Source organism: Macaca nemestrina, chromosome X (assembly GCF_043159975.1).
Source record: "Macaca nemestrina isolate mMacNem1 chromosome X, mMacNem.hap1, whole genome shotgun sequence".
Classification (NCBI taxonomy): Eukaryota; Metazoa; Chordata; class Mammalia; order Primates; family Cercopithecidae; genus Macaca; species Macaca nemestrina.
Window position 1 is genome coordinate 7,420,591 of NC_092145.1, and position 26,198 is coordinate 7,446,788.

The 26,198-nt window shown below is 36.1% G+C and overlaps 1 protein-coding gene and 1 pseudogene across 1 annotated transcript in view; both read right to left on the reverse strand.

The window, feature by feature from the left end:
- LOC105485067 (ALF transcription elongation factor 2) overlaps positions 1-26,198 on the reverse strand; it is a 613,671-nt gene that overhangs the window by 512,599 nt on the left and 74,874 nt on the right. The gene's annotated exons all lie outside the window — the stretch shown is intronic.
- LOC105485065 (ribosomal protein uL30-like) lies at positions 22,567-23,334 on the reverse strand (annotated as a pseudogene).

Below are 26,198 nucleotides of genomic sequence, written 5' to 3' on the forward strand. Positions count from 1 at the left end.
GCCTTCCCCATTATCAACATCCTCCACAGAGTGGTGCATTTGTTAAAACTGATGAACCTACACTGACACATCATTATCACCGAGGATCCATAGTTTACATTAGGATTCACTCTTGGCATTGTACATTCTATGGGTTTGGACAAATGTATAATGACATATATCCACCATTACAGTATCGTAAAAAGTAGTTTCACTGCCCTAAAAGTCCCCTGTTTTCTGCCTATTCATTCCTCCCTCCTTTCTTAACCCTGGACAACCACTGGTTTTTTTTTACTGTCTCCATAGGTTTGCCTTTTCCAGAATGTCATATAGTTGGAATCATGCAATATGTAGCCTTTTCATATTGGCTTCTTTCACATGGTAATGTGCATTTAAGTTTCCTCCATATATTTTCATGGCTTGATAGCTTATTTCTTTTTATCACTGAATAATATTCCATTATCTGGATATACTACGGTTTATTTATCCATTCAATTACTGAAGGACATCTTAGTTGCTTCTAAGTTTTGGCAATTATGAGTAAACTTTTTCTGTGTGTAGGTTTTTGTGTGGACATGAGTTTTCAACTCCTTTGGGTAAATACCAAGAAGCACAATTGCTGGATCTTATGGTAAGAGTATGTTTAGTTAAGTAAGAACTTGCCAAAATGTCATCTAAAGTGTGTGTACCATTTTGTATTCCCACCAGCAATGAATGAGAGTTACTGTTGTTCCACGTCCTCACCAGCATTTGATGTTGTCGTGTTCTGGATTTTGGCTATTTGAATTGATGTGTAGTGGTATCTCATTGTTTTAATTTGTATTTCTCTGATAATATGATGTGGAGCATCTTACCATATGTTTATTCATTATCTGTATATCTTCTTTAGTGAGATGTCTGTTAAGGTCTTTGGCTCATATTTTAGTCTGGTTTTGTGTTTTCTTTTGAATAACAGTCTTTTATCAGATTTCTTTTTATAAATGTTATCTTTCAATCAGCGGCTTGCCTTGTCATTCTCTTGACAGTGTCTTTCACAGAGCAGAATTTTTTTATTTTAATGATTCCCAGCTCATCAATTTTTTCTTTCATGGATTGTGCCTTTGGTGTTATATCTAAAAAATCATCAGCAAACTTGAGGTCATCTAGATTTCTTCTTTACTGTGTTGGTTCTTTGTTTGTTTTAACAGATGGGGTCTTGCTGTGTTTCCCAGGCTGGCCTTGAACTCCTTGACTCAAGCAATCTTTAGGCCTCAGTCTCCCAAGTAATTGGGACTACAGGCATGCACCACAATGCCTAGATTACTGTGATGTTTTAATGGTTATTTTCTATTTCTCTCTTTCCTTCTACATTTATCAATTGGCATTATTCTGTTAGAATGAATTACCCAACCCCTCTCCCCATTTTTTCAATTATTTATATCAATATGGATTCATGGATGTTAATTTTATTCTACAAATTATAATCCAATATCATCATTGTGTATTTTATTTCCATATTGTTCCGTCTTTGGCCGTTGGGAGTGCTGTCATTTTGGAATCTGATTTTCTTTCTTTTTAAAAAAAATTTTTAATTTCCGTAGGTTACTGGGGACAGGTGGTGTTTGGTTACTTGAGTAAGTTCTTTAGTGGTGATTTGTGAGATTTTGGTGCACCCATCACCTGAGCAGTATACACTGCACCCAATTGGTAGTCTTTTATCCCTTACCCCCTTCCTAATCTTTCCCTGAGTCCCCAAAGTCCATTGTGTCATTTATAAGCCTTTGCATTCTCATAGCTTAGCTCCTACATATGAGTGAGAACATAAGATGTTTGATTTTCCATTCCTGAGTTACTTCACTTAGGATAATAGTCTCCAATCTCATCCAGATCACTGCAAATGCCATTAATTCATTCCTTTTCATGGCTGAGTAGTATTCCATCATATATGTATATATCATATATATGTGATATACTCTCTCTATATATATATAGAAATGTGTGTGTGTGTGTGTGTGTATATGTGTGTTTGTGTATATCACAGTTTATCCACTTGTTGATTAATGGGGATTTGGGTTGGTTCCACATCTTTATAATTGTGAATTGTGCTACTATAAACATGCACGTGCAAGTATCTTTTTCGTATAATGACTTATTTTCCTCTGGGTACACACCCAGTAGTGGGATTGCTGGATCAAATGGTAGTTTTACTTTTAGTTCCTTAAGTAATCTCCACACTTATTTCCATAGTGGCTATACTAGTTTACATTACCACCAGCAGTGTAGAAGTGTTCCCTAGTCACCGCGTCCATGCCAACATCTACTTTTCTTTATTTTTTGATCATGGCCATTCTTGCTGGAGTGAGGAGGTAACACGTTGTGGTTTTGATTGGCATTTCCCTGATCATTAGTGATGTTGAGCATTTTTTCATATGTGTGTTGGCCATTTGTATATCTTATTTTGAGAATTGTCTATCCATGTCCTTGGCCCACTTTTTTTAATTTTTTTATTTTATTTAATTTTATTTATTTATTTTTTACTAATTTGTTGGAGTTTATTGTAGAGTCTGGATATTAGTCCTTTGTCAGATGTATAGATTGTGAAGACTTTCTCCCACTCTGTGGGTTGTCTGTTTACTCTGCTGACTGTTCCTTTTGCCATGCAAAAGCTCTTTAGTTTAATTAAGGAATGTGGTTTTCTTTTGATATGCATTCATCCTTTTTGAGCACTTCCTTATTTTTTATTACCACAAGATATTCCAGGATCACCTTGTGTTTTCTTTGCCCCAGCTCCAGAATCAACCACTTCTTTGAGAGCTCCTGGTTCCCTTTATGGAAGCAAGGAGTTTAGAGATCAAGATCTGGGCACTGGATGTGCTCATTGCTACTGGGGTATTCTTGCTCTCAGGTGTCCTGGCAGACAGAAGTAGGAAGTGGGTGTGTGTATCTGTGTGTATCTGTATGGAAGTGTGTGTTTGTGTGTGTGTATTTGTGCATTGCCCGTTCTTGTCTTATTTCCCAATCCCTACCAAAGTCTTGGTCATTTATTCCTTAATTTTTTTATTTCAACTTTTATTTTAGATACAAAGAGTATATGTGCAGGCTTGTTACATAGGAATATTACACAATGCTGAGGTTTGGAGTGTGGATCCTGTCACCCAGGTAGTGATCATAGTACCTGATAGGTGGTTTTTAAACCCAACCCCCTCCCTCCAAACACCCACTAGTTGTCCACAGTGTCTATTATTCCCATATTTATGACCATGTGTGCTCAATGGCTAGTTCCCATTTATAAGTGAGAACATGCAGTATTTGGTTTTCTGTTCCTACATTAGTTTGCTAAGGATAATAGCCTCCAGTTTATCCATGTTCCTGCAAAAGACATAATCTTTTTCTTTTTTATGGTTGCATAATATTCCATGGTGTACATGTGCCATGTTTTCTTTATCCAATCAAACCTTAATTGGCACCTGGGTTGATTTCATGTCTTTGCTATTGTGAATAGTGTGGCAATGAACTTATGAATTCATATGATTTTTTTGGTGGAATGATTTGTTTTCTTTTGGGTATATACCCAGTAATGGGATTGCTGGGTTGAATAGGAGCTCTAGTTTAAGCTCTCCGAGAAATCTCCAGACTGCTTTGCGCAGTGGCTGGACTAAGTTGCATTCCTGCCAACAGTGTATAAGCATTCCCTTTTCTCCATAGCCTTGCCAGCATCTGTTGTTTTTTTTTTACATTTTAATAATCGCCATTCTGACTGGTGTTAGATGGTATCTCATTGTGGTTTTGATTTGCATTTCTCTGATGATTAATGATATTGAGTATTTGGTATATGTTTCTTGGTCATTTGTATGTCTTCTTTTGAGAAGTGTCTTTTCATGTCCAGTGTCCATTTTTTCATGGGATTGTTTTTGCTTATTGATTTAAGTTCCCTTAGATTCTGGATATTAGGCCTTTGTTGGATGCATAGTTTGCAAATATCTTCTCCCATTCTGTAGGTTGTTTGCTACGTTGATAGTTTCTTTTGTTGTGTAGAAGCTTTGTTCCTCAATTTCTAAGAGTTTTTATATCATAAGGATATGTCTTTTGTCTGTAGTATATGTTGCAAATATTTTTCTCCCTGTTTATCAGATGTCCTTGACTTTTTATATAATATTTTTCATGTATCTTTTAATTGTATGTAGTCAAATTCATCAATCTTTTCTTTTTTGGCTCTAGATTTGGGGTCTTAAAGTTTGTTTACCTTAAGGTTAAAGAAGAATTCTCTCAGTATTCTTTTAGTACTTGTAAGGTTGTATTTTTGACCTTTGGATCCCAATCCATTTGGAGTCTATTGATGTGAAATGAGGATGTAATCAATCTTTACTTTTTCATCAATTGGCTTCCCAGTTTTTCCAGAACAACCTGTGAGAAAGTCCCTTATTCCATCTTACCTTGGTGACTTAACACTTTTGTCATATATTAAATTATTGTTTTCTTCAATGTTTTGTTTTATTTTTATAAATTAATCAAATTTGCTGAAGGTTTTTTTTAGCATCTATGAACATAATTGTGCATTTTTTTTAGATTTATTAATATAGCATATTAATGAATATTCTATTGTTGAACCAACCTTACATGCCTGGAATAAGTCTCACATGATTATGGTATGTTATTTTCATAATATGATATTGTAACCTATTTAATAATATTTTATTTAGTATTTTTGCATTATAATCATAGGTGATACTATTCTCTGGTTTAGTTTCTTAATATTATATTCATCTGATTTAGTTATTTATGTTATACTTGCTTCATAAAAGTAATTAGAAAGTTTTCCTCCCTTTTCAATGCTTAGAAAGAATTTATAGCACATTGAGATAAACTAATATTTGAAAGCTTGATAGAGTTCCCCTATAAAACCATTTGAGTGTGACTTTTTTAAAATGTAAGGTAAATCCTTAAAACTTTCTCTATTCCTATGAAAGTTGGTCTGCTTAAATTTTCTATATCGAACGAGCTTATTTTTAGTAAGTGGATTTTCATTAAAAATTATCCATTTTTCTAGGTTTTCAACGTATTTACAAAGAGGTCTGAAAAGTAGTATCTTTAGATTTTATTTAAATTTCCTCCCTCTTATCAGTTATTTTTTTGTATGATTTTACTTCCTTTTTTGTTTCTTTCTTTAGTTAGTTACTGATTTTGATGTTTTGGTAACATTAAGAAAAAAATCTCCAATAATTTTTTTTTTATAAACATGTTTTATTTGTTTTGCTTATACCATCAGAACTGAAACTACCGTCTGTGACTTCCCTGAAACAGGGAAATCAATCTAAAACACATACTGGTGCCTTTCAAAAGATAGCAATTGAAAAGGGTGGTAGCAGCAGGCATTTGGTATCTTTTCCTTTTAAAAAAAAGCTTTCAAGCTGAAGGAAAAACATGTGACCAAGAGTGTTATGATTATCCACTAGAGATTTCATCAGTACCTGTACCAATTTAGGTGACAATACAGCAAAATCCAAGGATTAGTGACAGACAATGTACATGTCATAAGGAATGATAGTACCAATCCTTACAAAAGTCATTGTCTCAAAAAAACTGTTAAGTGTTCAAAAAGGTATCTAAATATTTCACATTAAGTACAGAAGCGGCCATCCAGATTACATCCCATATTTGTTGCATATTTTTCAAAAAGTGCCAATCAAAGCCTAATTTTGCATCTTGGCTTTGTCTTATACAGTATCAGCTGTTAAAAAGCATTTTACATGTGTTTTTAACCACAGTTGTTTGGCCAGATGAACAGTGCTGTGTCAAAGCTGGTAGCCAGCCTTATAGGTGTGATTAGGACCCATGCATAATTTGGTATGCATCTGAACGTTCAGTGCTCCAATTTAACTGGAAAAGCTGTGAACCAGAAACTTTAAAACAGCAAAATCAGTACCAGGCCAGTTATAACCAGAGCTTTTCTAGTCAGCCTCACCAAGTAGAACAAACAGAGCTTCAGCAAGAATAGCTTCAAACAGTGGTTGGCACTTACCATGGTTCCCCGGACCAGTCCCATCAAGTGACTGGTAACCACCAGCAGCCTCCTCAGCAGAACACTGGATTTCCACGTAGCAATCAGCCCTATTACAATAGTCGTGGTGTGTCTCGTGGAGGCTCCCGTGGTGCTAGAGGCTTGATGAATGGATACCGGGGCCCTGCCAATGGATTCAGAGGAGGATATGATGGTTACCGCCCTTCATTCTCTAACACTCCAAACAGTGGTTATACACAGTCTCAGTTCAGTGCTCCCTGGGATTACTCTGGCTATCAACGGGATGGATATCAGCAGAATTTCAAGCGAGGCTCTGGGCAGAGTGGACCACGGGGAGCCCCACGAGGTCGTGGAGGGCCCCCAAGACCCAACAGAGGGATGCCGCAAATGAACACTCAGCAAGTGAATTAATCTGATTCACAGGATTATGTTTAATCGCCAAAAACACACTGGCCAGTGTACCATAATATGTTACCAGAAGAGTTATTATCTATTTGTTCTCCCTTTCAGGAAACTTATTGTAAAGGGACTGTTTTCATCCCATAAAGACAGGACTACAATTGTCAGCTTTCTATTACCTGGATATGGAAGGAAACTATTTTTACTCTGCATGTTCTGTCCTAAGCGTCATCTTGAGCCTTGCACATGATACTCAGATTCCTCACCCTTGCTTAGGAGTAAAACAATATACTTTACAGGGTGATAATAATCTCCATAGTTATTTGAAGTGGCTTGATAAAGGCAAGATAGACTTTTTTGACATTGGATAAAATCTACAAATCAGCCCTTGAGTTATTCAATGGTAACTGACAAACTAAAATATTTCCCTAGAAAGGAAGATGAAAGGAGTGGAGTGTGGTTTGGCAGAACAACTGCATTTCACAGCTTTTCCAATAATTTTTAATGATTAATTAGACCTACTTTTTTCTATTCTCTGCTTCATTAATTTCTATTTTTAACTTTACATTCTTCCTTGTTAATTTTTTTGTTTACCTTGTTGTTTATTTTTTGGTTTTTCTCCTTTTAGTTTTTTAGAGCTGGGCATTTCATTTATTTTCAAAAGTCCACTTTTATCAGTAAGTGTATAATGTAGTGAATTATCCCCCGATTCACTGTTTTGAGTGCATTCCATAGATTCTGATAAGAAATGTTTTTAATGTCATTATTTTATTTTTTAATTCTATAACCTCAATTTACATTTTCTCTTACATTCAAGAGTTGTTGGCTAGGCGCAGTGGCTCATGCCTATAATCCCAGCACTTTGGGAGGCCGAGGTGGGTGGATTGACTGAGGTCAGGAGTTTTAGACAAGCCTGGACAACATGATGAAACCTCATCACTACTAAAAAGACAAAAATTAGCCAGCCATAGTGGTGCACGCCTGTAGTCCTAGTTCCTTGGGAGGCTGAGGCAGGAGAATCACTTCAACCTCGGAGGCAGAGGTTGCAGTAAGCCAAGATCGTGCTACTGCACTCCAGCCTGGGCAACAGAGTAAGACTCCGTCTCAAAAAAAAAAAAAAAAAAAAAAAGATTTTTTTGAATTCAAGTTGAAGGTCCTTTTCTATTTTCTGGCTTTTTAAATAACAATGTCTTCTTTCATTACATTGTGATTAGAGTATTCCATGCAATATTTTTACTTGATTTTTACTTTTTACTATTGTTATAGCTTTTTCTGAATGTAACCAAAACAGTATAGCTATTCTTTAGATTCCAATATTGATCAGTATTGTGACTGTGCCACAATTGATGCAGAAAATGTGTATTTGCTATTATAAGGACATTCAATATATATCCATAAAATACACTTTATTGATTGTGTTGTTTAGATTTTCTCTCTCCTTGCTTACGTTTTGTCAATGTGATCTGCTTTGTACTGGAATTGGTTTATTAATCTCTCCCATTATTAATGCCATCTCCTGCAGTTTTTGCTTCATAAAGGTGGTTGCTATCTTATTTGGTGCATAAATATTTATAAGTCATATATTTGTATTCTAAATTATGACTTTAAGCCTTAATATGTATCCTTGTGTTTATAAGAAACCCACCTTAAATACAAATGAATGGTTAAGTGAAAATTAAAAGATGAAAAAAGATATATCATGCAAACACTAAAAGGAAACTGTATTAATTACATACAAAGTAGACCTCAGAATATCATTAGAGAGAAACAGGGAAATTACATAATGATGAAGGTCAATTATTCAAGAAGACATAACAATTAGAAAATGTATACGCATCTAATAACAGAGCTTCAAAATACATGAGGCAAAAATACTGATCAATTTGAAAGGAGAAATAGACAAATTCATACTTAGAGTGGGAGACTTTAATACTCCTCTTTGCGTTATTGATAAAACAAGATGGCAGAAAATCGGAAAGTATACAGATGACCTGAACAACACTATCAACCAACTTTACCTCATTGATATTAATAGAATGTTCTACCCAGCTGCAGCAGAATACACATTCTTTCCAAGTGCACATGGTAGGCCATATTCTGAACCATAAAATAATAGCTCAACACATTTGAAAGAATAGAAATAATCAAGTTTATTTTTGGACTGTAATGGTCTTAATATAGAAATCGTTAACAAAAAGATATCTGTAAAATACCCAAATGTTTGGAAAATAAACAACACATTCTAAATAACACATAGATCAAAGAGGCAATTTGAAGAAAAATTAAAATGTTTTGAACTGAACATATTTTGATACTGAATATCAAAATCTGTGGGATGCAGTTAATGTAACACCCAGAGGTAAATTTATATCATTAAATGTATACATCGGAAAAGAAGAAAGATCTAAAGTTAGTAACCTGATTCTGCCTTAAATAACTAGAAAATAAAGAGCAAACTAGATGCAAAGTTAAGAGAAGAAAGTAAGTAATAAAGATTAGAAGAAAGATCTATTCAATTGAAAAAAATAAACACAATAGAGAAAATAAATTTGTATTCTTCAATACACATCTATTGCCTACATAGCAGTGACCTTTACATTTTTTCTTTCACTCTTCCTCCTCTCAATTTTAGTTAAATTATTTCCACTTTATCACAATAGATTATTTTTGTGTGTATATATGTCACCCTCATTCATACTTTTTGTCTTAGCTGTACTTTTATAGTTTTAATATGTCACCATATGTTCTTTTGCAGAAGTTTCACAGTCGTAACTTGATTGGATGAAACTTACCCTTAGTGAATTCCACAGAACAAGGTGATGAATATCAAATTATTTAAATTACTGAATGTTGAAAACTGGTTTTCTAGTCTTGAAACTTGAAGAACAGCCTGATTGTATTAATATATACAATTATTGGTTTATACTTTTTTTCATTTAGTGTTTTATTTTTCAAAATGCTGCTTCATTGCTGTTCTGCTTGTATGCTGATTATGAAAATTCTGTGCCAGTCTAATTGTTTTGTAAGTTAATCGATCTTTTTGCCTAGAGGCCTAGAAGATTTTACTTTTATTTTTTAAATCTAATCATGTTACCAGGTCATGTTTTAGAGTTGAAAATTCTCTGTTAATTTCCCCTAGTACTCATAGGTCAACTCAGGCATTTTTCTATTTCTGGGAAGATATTTGTTTCGTAGTTTTAAATATTAGCCCTGTTTCAGTGTTTCTACATTTTTTTCTCCAGGGACTCCAATAACACAAATATTATTCCTTCTTTGCCTCTCTTCCATTTCCACTACTTTCTTTTTGACCCTTTTTACTTATATTTTGTGGTCTTTTAATATTTATGTTTTTTTCTCTCTCTGCCTTTTTCAATGCCCCTTACTACATTTTCATTTCAACCCATTCCTTCTCCCTTGGATCCCTTGTCATTTATTCTTCTTTCATAAGATAATTTTGTATTTTTCTTCCATTTATTTGCAGAGTTTACTCATCTTTCTTCTTATTTCTTCCTGTGTTTAGTTCATTTCTACTTTTAGTTTTCAACTTTGACTGAAGGTAGTTTTTTATATCCTCACAAGCTTGTTTAAATATATTTAATTATATTTGGTGTGTTGACTTACTTCTTTATATGGTTCATACTTTTTTGGGGGGGGATTCCTCAGTTCATACATATGATATTTTGTTTCCTAATTTTCTGTCATAGCTTTGTTACCTTCAGTTTTCTTTTGTTCATTTTTATGGTACTGAGTTATTTTTATAAGACTGCAAATTAAATGCCATCTTCTTTTGTCAGTATAGCAAGGAGCAGGTACTTTGGTTGTGATGTGGGAGTTGTAAGTGCTTAGATGATGTGGTTCTCTTTTGGCTTACAGGGCCCTAAATTTTCCCCCTTTGCTTTTGTATTCCTTTTGACTACCCAATTGCCAAATGTTTCTTTTCCCTTCCTTCTTACTTTTCTTCTCCCTGCCAAAGCTATGTGTTTTGAAGCCCATTCCTTCATATCATGCCTGCTCTTTTACATCATGCCTGCCTGCTTAAACAGTGTTTGACTCCTTTAAACCATATGTGTCCCTTCTAATTATGTATACTTTTAAGTTCTCTCCTTATAGTTCATGTTCTCATCTTCCTAGAAACTTTTTATTTTGTATTTTCAAGATTAAAGTGGACTTAGTCTTTCTGGAAGTAGATTTAAAATAAACTTAGCACATTTTTCTAGGTTCCCTCGTTTGTCTTCCCTGAGGTTGGTTTTTTGTTTGTTTCTTTGTTTGTTTTTGAAAAGTCTGCCTTTGCTGGCCACAGAACCTTACAGTAGGACAGACATGGGCCAGGACCAGGAGAGATGAAACTCTGGGAATTGGTGAATTTTATCTTTTCACTCACAGTTACTTTGAAGTTTGGGCATTCGCTGTCCTTAAGCTATGATAAGGGTATGGTTTTTATATTGATTCATTTTTTCATTTTTTTGTCATTTTTGTAGGCTACATTAGCAGGCAGGTTGCTGTACTACAATTACTACTTGATGTCTGTTTATGTTTATTTTTTTAAGAGATTTAAAGATGCCTTTTATTCCAATATTGTAGACGCTAACTTTACTCCCTTTTATGGAGGGTAGAAAATAACAAAAATATTGCTATAATGCAATAGAGATTAAAAGATAAGAATTTAAATTTGAGGTGAGAGGACTGCCCATTAGCAATGGACAATTCAAAATTTTAGATATAAAAATGATGTGTAATAAAAAAATTCTACTGTCAGGCTCTTTCTTCATATATACTTTATTAATCTTTTGCTTTTGCGATCTAAGTGATGGACGACATGGGCATTTCTAAGGAAAAATGTTATTCTCCTGTCTAAAACTGTCAATATTCCCTATGAATATTTTTATATTCATTAGAAAAGCTTTAGGTTGAAAGTAACTAATACCTGATGATGAGTATAGTTCGAATCTATGAGGATATTCACTGTTAAGTATGAAGTAAGGCAGTCTCATCGTTGAGCAAACAGCTTAACAGTGTCCTCAAGAATTTAGGCTATTTCCATCTCTTTATTCTGCTACACTCAAAGTTTTGGCCTTTGTGTTTGTGTGTGTGTGTGTGATGAGGTTTTATCACCTTATGGTCACATGAAGGCTGCTATAGCTTCAGATATTATGGCTTCAATTTAGCAGGTAGAATGAAAAGGAGAAGACACATGTGCTTTGTTATCAGGAAACCACAATAATTTCCCCAAGTCTCAAACAAGTTCTAGCCAAACCTAGCTATAAGTACCTAGCCTTCCAACATCTGTAGGAAGCAGGGAGAAGAGAGTTGGAAATGGCTGTTGAATTTTCCAGCCAACAATGTGCATGCCAATGTTTCCAAAATAGGTGGTGCCACTAGCAGTTCTAGGAAAGACATCCAAGAATACTTATAGTTCAAATGCTTTCTAAATGACAATAATTGTCATTGACACTTTAAGACTACTTACTATAACTGAAATATGGAGTTCAAAATTTTTCTCATTCTGACCATTCTGTTGTACTTACGCCCTCTGGCTTAAGGAAGGGGTACAAAGCCCTACTTGCGTGAGTATTTGGAAAGATGGTGTGGGGTACTCTGCGGAAGCATAGGGAGTATGCAAGCAAGGCACAGCCTACATAACTATAGTGCTCTGTTGCTTGCTCAGTGCTTAGAGATGGTGACATTGTCTGACCTGAGTGATTAAGAGACTGATAATGTCACTGAAAAAAAAAAATGAGTACAGAAAATGACCTGGTTCCTTTTTGAGTGCCACCACTTGAGAATACCCAGCGTGCACTCTGCATATTCTAGGCAATGAATTTTAAAGACTGTTGATGGCTTATAGGCTTTCAAAATTAGGGAATTACGATTAGGGAACAACAAGCCATCCAAATAGAATTTAGAAGCTCAAAGACATCAAACCAATTTTCATAAATTCCTAATGGAAATCTTGGGTATGGAAACTGATTTGGGCATAACCATTAACATATAACAACTATGAATGCTTCCACTATTCCATCTGTTATGATTCATCTCCTTATTTATCTGTTTTTACTTCAGTGTAAACTATACCAGCTGGCATCCTAGTGGAATAAGAACATTATATAGTTATTAAACAACAACAAAGTATATATTACACATGACATAAAGATAAACAACCAATAGTTCCTTCATTCTTATAGGAGAATAGCGAAAGTTTTTCTCAATACTGAGAATCCAGTACAAAGCTCTGGCATTTTATTGTTTGCAAAACTTTCATTTGATCCTCCCAAGAAAACAGAAGACATATTATTGTTCTTACTTTGTAGATGAGAATTATAGGCTCAGAGAGGGGAAATGACTTGTCCAAAGTCTCCCTGTTTCTTAGTGAAAGCAGTAGGGCTTGACCTTAGGTTTCCTGAGTCCTCATCCATTGCTCTTTCCACCTTTTCAGGCTGTTTCCTGGACCACTTTGTGGTTCAGGTTTCTGAAATAATATATTTCTGACTAGTTTATATCCCTGTTGTGCTAAATAGAACTGAAGTCTCAAATCTGGGTCCACCTGAGACCACTATTTCAGATGAATTAACTGATTTCAAATGTCTTGGTCCACTGTTTCTGTCAATAAATAAGGCATTTGCCATTCTTATGCTAGCTTCCATTTTTTTTTTTCTAGTTGGACATAAACTAGAGAGTTAACTTGTATCATGATCAAAAGCAAGAGGTGATTTGCCAACAGCAAAATCCTAACGCTATTTACCTATAAGAAAGATAAACAGATAATGCAAAAAATAACCCAACCTTGATATTTCAGCCATGTAGCCATGTAAAGTCAAATAAAACCATGGTAGAAAAAAAAAACAAACAGATTTCACTGTTCGATTTTCTTCTTTCTTCTCCTCAATAATACAATAAATACTGTACTTTACTTAGAATGATTGTTAAATGAACTACTAAAATGACTCAGTCAAAAAGCAAGAATAAATTTGACCAAAGTTTAACACCAATGTCAGTTTTCAAATTTCTCTAGGATAAACATGACCTTATTGCATTTTAAGTCTGTATAATTTTACAAAATATGACGCTTAGTCTCCAAGAAAAATTATTTTAAGACTTAATAAGTCACTTGGACAATACATAGCATCTTCTTATCTGTATTTTTCTCAAATACACAGATTCACTATTCTATTTTTAAAAAGTGTCTGAAAAGGGCAGTTGAAGTTTTCACAGATAACTGAATAATGGTTTGCAATGTTCACCATGGTAAAAACATAGTTTGCTTGGTTCACTATGACTAATTATTCTGAGAGATACAAATATGTGCACTTATGCTGAAAAGCTCTCTTGTTCTGCCTTCTAGAATGCAACTTTTCATGAATTTTATGCAAATCTCTGTATTCAACAGCAATTTCTCTTTGAAAAATAGAACAATGAGTAGCATAGGAAAAACAAAAGAAATTTAAGGTCAACTTTTCTATACTCTGGTCTTTTATCTTCACAATCTTCACATTTATTTTCACTGTTCCAGCAAGATTGGCTTCTTATTTTCACTGTTTCAGCATCAGCAGGGTATTTTCTGTAACAGCTCCATATGGATGATGTACATGCTTCTTGGCTTATATCTACTCATATGTTCATGATTTAACACCAAATGGAAACTACAGCCAACTCTCAATAACCCATAAAACAGAGGGGCATTGTAGTACAGATAACTCAAGAAGTCCAAAAAATCCAAAGTCATTTCTGTTTGCCTTTGGAAGTGTTCTCTATCTTAGCTTAGAATACATTGTCTTTTAATTAAGCCTACTTTCCTAATTGTGTTTTATAAGTCAGTATTTTCAGCAAATGAGAATGTAAATAATTCCAGTCAATGGGGGAAGTTGATTTGGAGGAATGTTGCACGGAGTTGTGGGAAGCTGATAGAGGCATTAAAATTCATGCCAACAATTCACAAAAAAAGAATACAGTACATACTGATAATCAGGCATTGACTCTATTATACTATATTCAAAAGGTGAAAAATTATGCCTGCTTAGTCCTGTGCATGCATACCTGGGATAGTCTTGTAATCTATAGAAAATGCAAAATAACATTTCTCTGTGTATATTTACCCCTTGTTGCATTATTTTGACTATGATCATCTATTTCTAAAAATGACATACCTGACTAAGAAGCAAGGCAAAACCAAAAGCATCAAGAAAAATGTAATATTAGCATTAGGTAATGGAAGCATTCACTGCTTAAAGGTAAGTCAGTAAAGATTTAAGTAAGCTTAGCCAGAATTCCAAACATAGAAAGAAAATAAGATTCAATATTCTTTGCATAAGTAGGAGAGATTTTTACAAATAAAAGCACCTCATGTGTGCTTCTATAAAGTGTTTAAGTTCTGTGGCTTAGATAGTTGTGTAAAGATTCATGAAAATAAGGTAAATTTGACTCCAATATTGGTTCTCTACCAGGTGCCTTTTTATTATCAAAAAAAAAGTAAAATAAAAACCAATGTAGTCATGCCCTCCAATACTTGCACTGTACCTCCTATGGTTTATTTTAGCATGGTCTCTTATTATCAGGGTTGACACTGGAACTAGATTTCTTTTGATTCTAAATCTGTGTATTAGCTTAGTATTTCTTCTGTTCAATCCTAGATCCTTTACATTAATTGGAGAGCTATCATTTTTATGTGGTTTAATATGGAAAATTATCAGTAGAAGATAGATTCAAGAAGGCACAAGTTAAAGGTGAGACAGAGGTATGGCAAGGCTGAGGTGTTTACCCTGGCTGGGAGTTTCATTTTGGCATATGGAATAGACCTGCTCAAGTTGTGGGCAAAGAAGAAGGTTCAGGAGAAGATATAAAGTATGCTTTATATCGTTTGATAGAGACCATCTTAGTCCTGCTTTATTGAGATCTAGACTTGCATAGTCCCTCCAAGCTCTTGAGAAGCAGAGTGCCAGAGTGGGAAGATCAGGCATGGCTTTTAGATCCAGAGACCTGGTTGGAATTCTAGCTCTGTCACTTGCTAGACTTGTGACCTTAGATAAATTGCTTAGCCTTCCTCAGCTTCACACTCCTCATCTATAAAGTGAGGATAATATTAACTAGTGCATAGTATACTTGTGACTATTAGAAAAAAACTAAACATGAGTCCTTGGCATGAATCTCAGGCCTTAAATACAAGTATGTAAAATTTGTGACTTCTTTTTTGATAAATCAATTTAATTCCTTTTTTACTGGTCTCCACTTTGCTAGATGGAAGACATATCATCTCAGTCAGGTCAGGGGCTTTCTCTTTCCACTTACCTCTAGAGTTCCAGGGTCAAGTGTACTGATCGTCAGCAGGCTCCATCTTCTCATGTTGGCACCCTGCCTTATGTTTTATTTTGTTACAACAGAATATCTGAGGGAGAGTAATTTATAAAGAATAGAAATGTATTCTCTCACAGTTATGGAGGCTTGGAAGTCAAAGGTGAAGGTGCTGACATCTGATCTGGTGAGGGCCTTCTTGCTGCATCCTCACATGGTAGAAGGCAGAAGAAGAGACAAAAAAGGAACGGAACTTGCCCTTGTGTAACAGCATTAATCCCATACATAAGGGTGGAGCCATCATAGACTAATAACCTCTTAATGGTCCTACCTCATAATACTGTTTCAATGACAATTACATTTCAACATGAGTTTTGGAGGTGAAAAACATACAAATCATAGCACACCCACACAAGTTGTCACTGTTCTGACCCTCACTCTCCACTATTGGCCCTCTCCCCATTCTGGTTTTCTCAGTCCAGGACTCCATCTCTGGTGTATGGGAAACCATCCAGCTCCTCTTTCTTGCTGCTCTGGGACTGACAGAGGCTGAGAGGCTACCTGGGTATCTTCAACCTAGGGACATCCTCATCCATTTCAAATCTATTGCTCCTTAGCCACGTTGGGTTCAAGAGAGATGTCTTTGAGGCTCACTACTGCCTAGTCCACTACCTGCAAAGTGTGACACAAGTCACATCTGTTCTTGAAACCCTAAAACCTGCCTACAGTTCCTGTAATCCAACCCTTCCCCTGTTAGTCCATTTGTGTCGCTATAAAGGAATACCTGAGGCTGCCTAATTTATGAAGAAAAGAGGTTTATTTGGCTCATAGTTATACAGGCTATACAGGAAGCATAGTCCCAGTGAGGTAGGTACTACTTTTGGCACTATTCTTGCAGGTGGAATAACTGAAGCACCAAGAAGTTAAGGGCCTTTCCCAAGGTCACATAGCTAGTGTGTGGTGGAGTTAGGATTTTCACTCATACAGCCTGTCTGCGATGGTCATACTTTGATGAAGATACTACATTGCCCCTCAGAGAGTATATACCAAGGAAGTGGGTGAAGAGGCTGATTCAGGCTGGTTACATGCTTAGAGATACTAGACCTCAGCATTTGAAATTCACAAGCCATGAATTTGGCTCTCATTTCCTTTTCATTTCTGTTGTAGTATCCTTTCCCCATGTCAATGAAAAGAACAGAATGGGAATGCAGTACAATATGTGTCCCTTTTGTTGAAGGAGGATAGCAGCTAATTCTTCATAATTGGTATTCTGCTGCACTTTTCAAGCACAGATAAGTTAGTTCCCAACTTCCTCTTCAAATTCTGTATCATGGAGTTTGCCCTCAAAACAAAAATTTGCTCCACACAAAAGTTAGTTCTAGACAAAATGTTTTAATATTAATATTCAATTTTTAATGACAAGATTCTGCTTCCCTTATATGTTTGTATTTCAATTAAAGAAAACACTAAGCTTGCCCCCATAACTATACTTGAATATTCAGAAACCTTGGAAATCCTGGTGAAAGGAGGAGAAGTTATAGCAAAGACCTCTGTGGTGTCCTTTCTGAATCCAGCCAGTTTGGTAGATCACCACAGATACAAGCATAAGTCCCTGCACATAGTAGGCCCTCAAAAATAGTGGTTGATTGATTGTGAGGTGCCCAAAAGGAGGGAATATGTCAAATGGGAAAATTGCTCTTGCCATATGCTTGACTGGATAGTCATGCATGGCTGAGCATGTTTCTCCTGCTCTCCATAGGTTTGCTCCACTGTCACTGTGTGACATTTGTGACTTCTGAGGGTTCAGAGTTCATGTCCTCCTCTTCAAAGGCTTGGGTTCTATGCCCTTCTCTTCTTAGAATAACCCCAGAAGGGCAATTAGGTTTTTAGAAAATGTTTTTCAATGGAGATGATGTTGCCTGTACATTATACATAACAACTGAGTGGCTAGTAGGCTGTGACCCTATATTTTACAGCTCTCTAATTTGGTTATTTTGTAAGAATGCCATAGATGACTGATTAGTGTGTTCTTAGCTTCTGGATGAATTGACAATGGTAAAATATTGACATCTCAGAGAGTCTAGCCATTATCTTGCAGCTTATGAAAAGTGATGACTTTTTAGAGCTTCAAAGAGAAGAAAAATGCTACAACCAGCTACAAATGCAGATACACACCTCTGCCAACTCCCCATTACAATTCTCTGTCTTTCAAATGGAGATTAAATGCAGTGCCAAAATGTGTCATCTGGTGTTGCGTTTTTGTAATGTGGACAAATGTCGACAAAATTCATGTGGAGGCACAAAAATCTAACTATTTATGAATTAAAATTAAATGTAAGTTTTGCCATGGGTAGAAGCCTTAATTGCTAAGGCTAGATTCAGTGCCATTATCAAAACAGCAACACTTCCTTCCTGCAATCACCAATTCAAAAGGAGAAAGGGGAAACTGCCCTCTCTGAGAAGCTACTGTTCATACCAGGCCCTGTCTTAGGTACTTCACGCCTGTAATCTCAATGGGTGCCATATATCAGACCTGATAAAAGTGAATCAGATGACTTTGGTACTGCCTACTTTGTAGATAGTTGGTACATTTCAATCCATGTAACAAACCCATTCACAATGTTGGCAGGCACAAGCAACATATTTTGCCTTCAAAATGTGCTTGTGCCTCGCCATGCTCCCCTGGATCAGTCTTTATTCTTCTTCATCCACATAACTTCCCTCTCAAGACCTTTAGACCCTTGCCAGGAAGCAGAGGAAACTACAATTTTCCTGTATTCAAATGTTCCGAATTGGACTATCACTACTCTGGGGAGTATGATAATAACTGTTATATGTTTCAAATTCTTACTGATTGGCTATCTGATATTCATGATTTACCTTCATATTTTAATATGAAATTATTCCCCATATGCATGTGTGTACAGTAATTTCAATGAAATTTTTAATTTATTTCACTGTCAATGGCTGCCTGTCCAGTGGATCTATACAGGTAACACTGCCTCTTCACGGGAGAAATTTCATTTGATGGGTGAAGTAACAACTCTTGGAAAGTTGTTTACAGAAAACAGCTTTTCAGTAACATGAGAAGATTATGACTTGACGCATATATGCCCAGCATTTTGCCTCAAGAATTTAGCCCTGCAGTTGACCATGGCAGATATAAATGGCGAATCCTTGGGGAACGATGGCAGAGAGAAACATTGTAAGCTCAAAAGCTTCATATATTTCATCATTAGTAATATATCAAATACTGATTGCAGATCTTGATTTCATCCCTTCTGGACTCTCTATGTTTATGACAGCCAATTCAAACATTTCATCAAGCTTCCAACTCTACAAACCCTCCTAAGATGACAACATCACACCTTAATTTACTGACACAAGTTTCTTCAATTTTTTCTCATTCATGCTAAAATTCCTCTCTGCCTTATTTATTTTTTCTACCATCTCTCTTTTTATAATCCTCTTTCTTTCCAACTCCACTTCCTCATTGTCTATTTACTCCTGAACTTAGGGTTTATACTCTCAGCATGCTACTCACCATTCTCTTTTGCAATCAACCATGATCCAACATGGTTGGATCCAACATGCTCTTCCTCATTGAACTATGACCTATCGTAATGTTGACATTTCCTTCTAGAAACTCTTTTTCCTTGGCTCAGGCAATCTTATACAGAAATTTATGGTTTCTCCTCTTACCTAAGGGCTCCTTGTTTTTCTTCACTGCTTCCTCTTCCAAGGCTTTGTCCTTCACCTTTTTTTTTCCTCTTTAGAAGCAAGGTTTCTAATCTTAGGAAGAAATGGAAAAGCTTCTGAGGGTTCCAGGAAACCTTGGTAAGTTTATGCCAAACTGTATTTGTGTGTGCATCTGTTTATGCATTTGGGTAAAAGGGGCCATAATTTAATTGAATTTCAAAGGAGTCCAGGACCCTGCAGAAAATGTTAAGAACGTTTGCTCTAGACTTCCTCCCTGGGCAATTTTACCATCCTCCAATGCTGAAATGATTGCCTTCCAAATCCCAGTTTTCCACCTGACCATCCCCTTAATCTTTAGCTTTTTAAGTATCTCTCACTCTTTATGTTTCCTCCTGGTATACAGTAATACTACACATTAGTAAATATACTCTCTAGGGAAGCTACAACTGGTGAAACACTCATTTTACCAGTGCTCCTTGCCAGATACCCATATGGCAGCTGTGCACAAAAATTTTAAAATGTACCTTTCAGGGAGGTCCAGTGCTATGGGTACATGGCTTAGTAACAGGATGGTACTTTTGCGGGTATTTTTGTTGTTGTTGACTTTTCAGTATTTTATCTCCATCATGCCAAGCCTGCATTCAAGCTGATTTTGAAGCATCTTAGTCTGACTCTCAAAGACCTCCATGATCTGGTCTAAACCTTATACTTCTAGCATTATAACCCACTAATCCTCTCCAAAAAGCTTCCACTGTAGCCAGACTGGTCTGCTTATTATTGCCTGGACAGATTATATGCATTCCTCTGCATATTCACTCACCATATTTTACCTGCCTAGAATCTCTGCCTCTCCAACATGTTAGAGTGAGTCCTCTATACTTTCACATCTTAGTTCTAGCTCTACTTCTTCTAAGAAACATTTTATAACCACTCCAGTGCTTACTGACCTCACCTTCCTATAAGATCCCGTTGGTCTTATTGTCTGTATCACACTGTTGACTATGAGCACTCTACAGTCTTTGACTTCTAGTACAGTGCCCTAGGACCTTGGCACTCAAAATGTGGTCCATGGACCAACAGAATGGGCAGTACTTGGGAGCTAGCTAAAAATGAAGAATCTCACAACCCACTGCAGACCTACCGAAAAATACTCTGCATTTTAACAAGATCTTCAAGTGATTCTTACAAATGATAGAGTTTGAGAGGCAGTGCCCTATGTCATGCATTTGCAGTTGTTAAAATAACTTAGTTTCAGTCCCTGAATATACCTTATCTTTCATTACATTTTACTTTCTGATCATGCCTTCTCTGTTACTTTTCAGAATTCTTTGTACTATGATGCTTTTCCTGTATTCCCCCATTGAAAGTATGTCTCTTCTTGAATTACTTTGATGCTTCTTTGATCATTTTCTACATGTATCTTGTATTAAAGGGCATTTCGTGTACAGAGGTATTAACTCCTTTGTTAGATTATAAGCTCTTTGAGGGTAGGAATGGAATTTTCTTCATCTCTGATCCTTGACAGTTTCTGGCAGAGTTCCTGACACCCAGTAGTTAAAAATAATAAATGTTTGTTGAATGAATGAATGAATGAATGGCTAATTTCATAATAAATTCATTTGGATTTTAGAATTTACTTGGGAAAAATGTGATAGATAATTGACCATGGGTCGTGCTGTTCATAATTGCAATGTTTTTATTTTTCAAGCCAAATATTAATTATCTAAGCTAGTCATGCTGTTTCTTAATGACTTTTAAACCTGTACCATTATGAATACAAGACTGCATGAATTTTTAACAGTCTCCAAGTAGTTCATAATTAAAGACCAAGTGATTCAACTCATTGACGCAATCAATGCCTTTGTTTATAGCTTAGTTTTCATCTCTGTATAGATAACCAAGAAAAAAAAGCTAACAAACCACAGAAAACAAAGTCTGATGATAAAGAAGTATGAAAAAGTATCTCACCACCCATTCTGTGTCTGAATGACTAGTAATGAAAGGGAAAAGTGTCAGTAGCCACTAAAGTTAATCAATATACTGACTCATCTACTCAACAAATTCTAGATGAATCAGAGGTCTTTGTGTTTCATAGTTTATGACTCATATCTTTTAAACTCTGTGGACCTAATCACAGAAACTAAACAGGGGAGAAAATGAAATGATCCAAATCCAATATTTGAGCAGTGCAAGAAAAAAATAAACTTTCTGAATTAGAAGTCATCTTCTTTTAGAAGCTTAACAGTTTCAGATGGATTTCTCCAGTTATCTATATAAGAGATCAGTCTGTATCCAGTTTCTCCTTCTGTCACAAAACCCAACAGTTTCTTTTTGAGATCAAAATGATGTTGCCTTATATTAGAAAGTGATTATAGTTATTAAGGTGTTTTGAAAGTCTTTTGTTTACTGACTATGATAATTTTGGAAGATGATTTATCTATTAGATTGACTTTTGAGAAAAGAGCTAGAATACCTGGTTATACAAACATGGAAGTCCCCTAAAATTATATCCCACAGGTTTCCTGCTCTAGTTTCTTCATTGCGAATACACTCAAATGTCACTAATTAGGCTAGTAAAGAGAAAAGTCAAGATAGCAGAAAGTATTTTTTCTTTCTTTCTTTCTTTCTTTCTCTTTCTTTCTTTCTTTCTTTCTTTCTTTCTTTCTTTCTTTCTTTCTTTCTTTCTTTCTTTCTTTCTTCCTTCCTTCCTTCCTTCCTTCCTTCCTTCCTTCCTTTCTTCTTTCTTTTTTTTCAGAGACAAGTGGATATTTGTTTTTGTGCCTTTCTTCCTATGTGTATTTCAAGTCTTTTTCAAAACAAGGCCCCAGGAATCTCCAGATTCAGTTATGTCCCTGGGCTTGGTCGATTGCTGCAGGAGTCTTAGGAAGCCTTATACAAATGCTTGAGCTACTCATTTACCAACATTAAACCCTAGGATAGAAGATGCAACAAAGCAGGACTCCTTCCTCCATGGAATGTGCTGATTTCAGACGAGGTGGCAGCCACAATGCAGAAAACGCTGGGAATTTTTCCTTGGAACTGGGCCGTGATGAGAGGTGCTTGCTATGAACATAAGCTACTGTCTTTTCTTTGACCCCTCCTTTCCAGTTTTTGAAGATAAAGCAGGAAATAATCTTCTCTGAAGATACTTGATAAAAATTCCCAAAAAACAAAAACACATGCTTCCACCTCATTGATAAAAATTTACTGCAGTTTGGCACCTGGGTCTAGTTCAGCTGGTGGATAAGCTGATTGATGCATTCACCCCGATAGCCAGGTGTGCTCATCTCCTTGAGAAAGCCCACTCTATTTTTGGTAGCATGACAGGCCACTGAGAGGTGGAAAGGGCACAAGAACCATAAGATCTCCTGGAAATGCTTCCCTGGGAAGGCAAATTCATAAATGAGGTCTTCCAAGCAAATGACACCAACCTTCCCCAGGTGCTCCTCAATCACTGTGTTGTCTGTCAGAGGGATGATCTTATTCTTGACCATGGATTGTCCATGTTTCAAAATGAGTTCCCGGACAGACTTCAGATTTGGAAATCCCCAGGTCACATAAGTTTCCACTATATGCATCATTTTTAGGTTCTGGGGGTTGATTTTTACAAACACACCACTAAAAATTTTCTTTAGGCGAAGTCTTGCAATGATCTGCAGCAGTAATCTCATGTCATCAATCCTTTCGATGCATACAACAAAGGCCAAGGAATATTTATCTGGCAATTCCAAGTCATGAGGTTTCACTTCTAGTTGTCTGAGATGCACCTTGTCACATTTCTGCCACCAGGAATCATGTAGGAATTATTCCAGTGGCTTAAACCTAAGTCCTTTTCCTTTCCTCTGCTCCTACTTTGCCAAAAGTGCCTGCTTTGCCTGGGTGGCTTTGAGGGCTTGATAAGTCTTCCTCTTTTTCAGGAGATTTTCTGGAACCAAAGGGATTTTTCTTTGCTCTTGCTCTGCCATCTTTCTAGTGTTGCAGCTACATGCAAAAAGTATTTCTTAAGAGCTGGGCTTCATGAGCTATAAAGAGGCAGTAGAGAATAGTGGCTACAAACATGGTGTTTGAAATTGAGCTGATATGGATGCAAATCCCAACTTGCTTTCTTAATGTTTGTGTAACACTGTGTAAGTCCCACACCTATGAAGTGGGGATACTAATAATGCCTGCAGGATTGAGAAAAATGTAAACAGTGCTAACCAAAGTACCTAGCACTTAGTGAGTTCTCTGTAAGATTTAATAATTGTTATAGTAGCTGTTAGTAAGGCTGTATCTCTACCTTTCCCATGCTCACTTCCTGGTCAGCAGTCTGTCTCATATATGGATTCTTCCACCATCCATGTCCTTTGGAGGCTCATTTGACTGTCCCTTTCCCTAGGCAACTGCCCTTTTTTTCATCTTCACTATTCACACTGGGCTTGGACCCACAGCTCGCCTTGGACTTGCTTCTTTAGATACTCTCAATGGCCACCACCCTCTGCCTAGCTCATGCTGATCTTGCTGGTAAGTGATCTTCGATCTAATTCTAATTTCCCTCTAGAGCTCCACCAAACTTCCCTAACCACATCTCTAACCAAGGCCTTTAACCTGAGGAAGATGAAGGAACATGCATGAACAGAAGCAGAAGGAGGGTCTAGTACAAGTCTTCCCAAAGTGTATTCTGCAGAATGCTAATGCTGCAAGTTCTTATACAAGAAAAGATAGCATTTTTTTCTAGTAAAATAATTTTGGAAAATTTTGCATACTATTTGTTCCTGCAGATTCACAGTGCACCTTAATATTTAGCGACTTGGACAAACAGTGGTACAGAAAATTAACTCTTTTAGCTCAAAGACATTTTTGGAAATACCAGCATAGTTCATGTTCCATTTCCATTGTAATCACTTAGCAGCTACTACAGCAAACATTGGCAGTCCCTACGGCAAACAGAAAAGAGAGCTCTGGAGGGTATGATATTGACAATTAATTGCTCTGCCCAGAAGTGGTACATGTTACTGCCACTAACCACTCATTGTTATCAGTCATCTGGCTCCACAAAACCAAAAAGAAGCCAGGAAATGCCATCTTAGCATCTGTATAGGAGGGGGAGAAATAGAAACATGTGGTGAACAGTATTAATGACTGCTACATTGAACCTCAATATTTATATCTGTAAAATGGGGTATGAAAAATAGCCTTTTATGAAGATTAAGTGAAATACAAAAATAAAATTTTTTATAAAGTGCGAAGTGCTATGCACAGGTAAAGGATAATTACCCAGTTAATTCATGGGATTTCTGCTTTGTGAGATCAGGATCAGAACATGAGCCACAGATGAACTGCAGGGAAGTGTGGGTAGCTGGGATGGTGACAAGCATAACAGGACAAAGAAGGATGGGGACCTAATAAGACAAAGTTATGGATAATGGCCAAACGAATTGCAGTGATAAGAATTATCTTTAAGAAAAATAAGAAGAAATTTTCTAGACAAAAGTAACCTTCTGTCCACTGTGTCCAAAAGATTACATATTGAAAATGAGTATATCTGAGTTAATCATGTTTTACCATAATTGCTCATTGAATTAAACCACAAAGGAAATCCTGTTTTTATTCAGAAATATGATCTTCATAGACAATTTCTCCTCAGGCAGACTCTAGATGCTGTTTTCATTTACAAAAATATATTAGCTGTCATCTATCCTTCTTTTTTTCCCCCACATAGAAATTATACAACAAAAGCTTTTCAAGAGGGAATACATTTGTACCACCTAATTCTTAACACTTTAGAGCAGATTTCAATAGTCTGGATTCAGGAAATGCTATGGTCCAATTCCATTTGTCATCATTTATTCCTCCCCTAACAAACATGATCTGCATCTACTTGAAAATGACATGTATTTAAGTTGTAATTCATACTAAAAATACTGATCATGCTATATTATAGATGCATTGGAAGCAAGCAAAATAGATTCACTAGAAATTTGGAAAATCCTGCTTGTAATCATGTTCTTTGTATTAACATGTCCACATCAAGTTTTTTGTTTGTTTAATGATGCCTTAAATTTTCTAATTGAAAAGGATACTCCTGACGTTATTGGGCCATTAGGGGGCTATCAGATGCCTACATGTACAGTATCACTGAGTGTAAATCTAGAAGGCCCTTAGCAACACTTATTACCAATCACAGGCCAGGGCCCCAAACAATTGTAAGGACAGTGGGCCGGGGTGGGAATGGGTATAACAAGGTGGGGGAAAAACAAAGATGGAAAGAAGATAAGTAAAGTGTAGCAAGTTCTCACTTAACATTTTCAATAGGTTCTTGGAAACTGACTTCAAGTGAAATGATGTATAACAAAACAAATTTTTAAAAGCAACATTGCAAGAAAACGATGTTGAAGGAAATTATGTTACTTGAAAATCTGCTTTATGTCATTTCACTTAAAGTTAGTTTCCAAGAACTGATCAATGACATTAAGTGAGGACTTACTGTTGTGAGTCTTAGGGAAGACTTAGTGTCGACAGCAGTATAAAACTTCCCAACTCAAGATGTGAAAAGTGACAAACGAGCATTATATATGAAAATCAAAGGAGATCTCATGGGGCAGTTTGTAGATAGTTGTTTCTAAGTACCAAACTCCACAGTAATGCAAGTTGTCTAGTAGCAAGGTTATGGGTACCATGAAGGTTAGTGACCACAAATTTAGCCCCCCAAAAAGTTGGAATGCAATTATGTCTCAGTATAAAGCTCACTAATATCCATAGGAAAATAAAAATGTACAATATCCTATAAGCTAAAAAAAAAAAAGTCACCAAGTCTGGCATCCCATCCAAAATTATCAGACATCCAAGGAAGGAGAAAAAT